Raw genomic sequence first — 2500 nt, forward strand, 5'->3', positions numbered from 1 at the left:
ACTCCAAATGCAATGTGCCGGCCAAGTCGTATCACTAACTCCGATTGTTTTTTCATTTACATTCTGCACTCTACAACTCGGACTCCAATTACATGCAGACGAGTCGGTCGACTTGTTCTTTATTCATTCCCACGGAGGTTTCGATTCTTTTATTGTTCGTAGTTGTTTAAACAATTGGTGGACTAGAGGGGCCCTTTAACTTTAATTCACCTCCATTTCATTTTACATTGATTTGAAATATTTGGCTCGAAATGAGGAACCTACCTAGTTGCTTAAATTCTTCCATATCTATTTATGATAATACTTATTCGTTTATTAGATTCCTGCACTTTCGGAAACATTTACTATTAATGTTTGTCTTTTACAAACTCGTGAATAAGTTTGATCTTTAGTCATGTTTGATCCGGAGAGGCATCGGAAATGCAATGTGCTAGTCTTTGGATTAGACACCCGAGAAAAAGAACAACTGAATTGAATATGTAAGAACACTATCAGTTTGTTACTCAGATAACACATTTGCTAGTTAATTTTCCTGGCAATACCATGGAAATGTTGAGTTGTTGCGCCAGAAATTCGTATGTTACATTCCTGGAATATCTGGAAATTAATATCTCATGTCTTACAAACTAGAAGAAACTTAAAGTAAGTTATTGAATAGTGGATAGGGAGTATTACCCTTTGAAACCGTAAATGTTTATCTTAATTTTTATTTTGCCTCTTTTTTACCATTATGAAATCCTGATCATTATAGGAGAGAATATTATTCTATAAGATACTGTATTCATCTACAGTTTTGTGACGGAATATGTATTTGAGAATAACTTTGGAAAAAATGTAAATGCGTATCCAGAATACATTTGCGGATCCGGATCATCATCAAAATATTATGTGACGAGCCGAGAGAAGGTTGTGACTCAAAGACAGTATGAAAGCAACTGAGTAACTTTATTACAGAATACTCTCCTTTATATACAAAAACTCAATGCAACAGGAAAATTCCTGTTCAACCGACAAAGCACCGGTTAACAGTTAACGGTAAAAAAAAAAGACACATTATTTCAGGTTCTATGCAACAGGAAATAGCCTGTTCAACCGACACCGCATCGGTTAACAGTTAACGGTGAGAAAAACATACATGTTATTTCAGGTTCTTTTTAGCGTGAGGGGAGAGCGAAGATATAAGCGTAATATATACACAAAATGAAATGTCGTTACTATGTACGATCATGTGACACACGGTTGGTACATGGCTCCCCCCCTAAAAATGACATACTGTACATGTTAAATAAGGTGCCCTGATCTAGAGAGGGGAACTGTAGGCGGGTCATCTGGCAGGAGATAAGCAGGTTTCAGACGATCAATGGAGAACAAGTCCTCTTTGCCACGAATGTTTAGTAATAATGCTTTCGGACTGTGTCAGCTCACAAGGAAAGGGTCTGTGTAAGAGGGCGTTAGCGTTGGCTTGCTAGTGTCATTGCGCAGGAAGATGTGCGTTGCAGAGTGCAAGTCTGTTGGTATGGAATACTTTTCTGGGGGCTTGTAAGTCTGGTGGCATGGAGTAAATTTTCCCACGACGGGACGTATGCGCTGGAGATCGTCAGAGGAGGTTGTAGAAGGAAAAAATTCGGCAGGGACGACCAACAGTTCGTCATACACCATTTCAGCTGCCGAGACGTCGAGGGCGTCTTTAGGACTGATCCTTAGTCCCAGGAGGACACAGGGAAGCTGAGTAAACCACTTGGAATCTTTGAAGCGAAGACATCAAAGCTGCTTTGAGGGTGCGATGAAAATGGTCAACCATTCCATCGGCAGCGGGGTTGTAGGCAGTTGTCTGATGTAGGGTGATGCCCAGGAGATTCGCTAATGATATCCACAATTGAGAGGTGAAAGTGGTACCCCTGTCAGAAGTAATATGCTCAGGGATACCAAATCTTACATTCCATCCTCAGAGTAAGGCAGATGTTCATAAGGCGGACGTTGCAGTTTCAATGGGAATGGCTTCAGGCCAACGAGTGGAGCGGTCGATAACGGTAAACAGGTAACGATGTCCATGTGATGTGGGTAGGGGGCCTACAACGTTGACATGAATGTGTGCGAAACGATACTGAGGATGAGGAAAGGTGCCCACTCCTGAATCCGTGTGTCGATGTACTTTGGAAGTTTGGCAAGAAGTACAGGTGTGGACCAGTCCTTAGCATCCATACAAATGCCGTGCCAAATGAACTTGGTCTTCAGCTGCTTTGCAGTAGAACGGCACGAGGGATGTAAAAGGCCGTGATTGAGATAAAACACCTGCCGGGGCATGGGATCAGGAATCCAAGGTCGCAGTCTACTAGTCAATATGGATAAATATCAACACAATATCCTGCTCGGATAGAAATAATTTTCTACCTCATACTTGGGATCGAACCCTAGCAACCTTCTAATGAAAGGCCAAGTCACTCCCAACCATCCCACTAGAAGTCATAAAAGAAGTCGGAACCTAACTGCTAATCTGCAG

The sequence above is a fragment of the Palaemon carinicauda genome, chromosome 15, assembly GCF_036898095.1.
Source record: "Palaemon carinicauda isolate YSFRI2023 chromosome 15, ASM3689809v2, whole genome shotgun sequence".
NCBI lineage: Eukaryota > Metazoa > Arthropoda > Malacostraca > Decapoda > Palaemonidae > Palaemon > Palaemon carinicauda.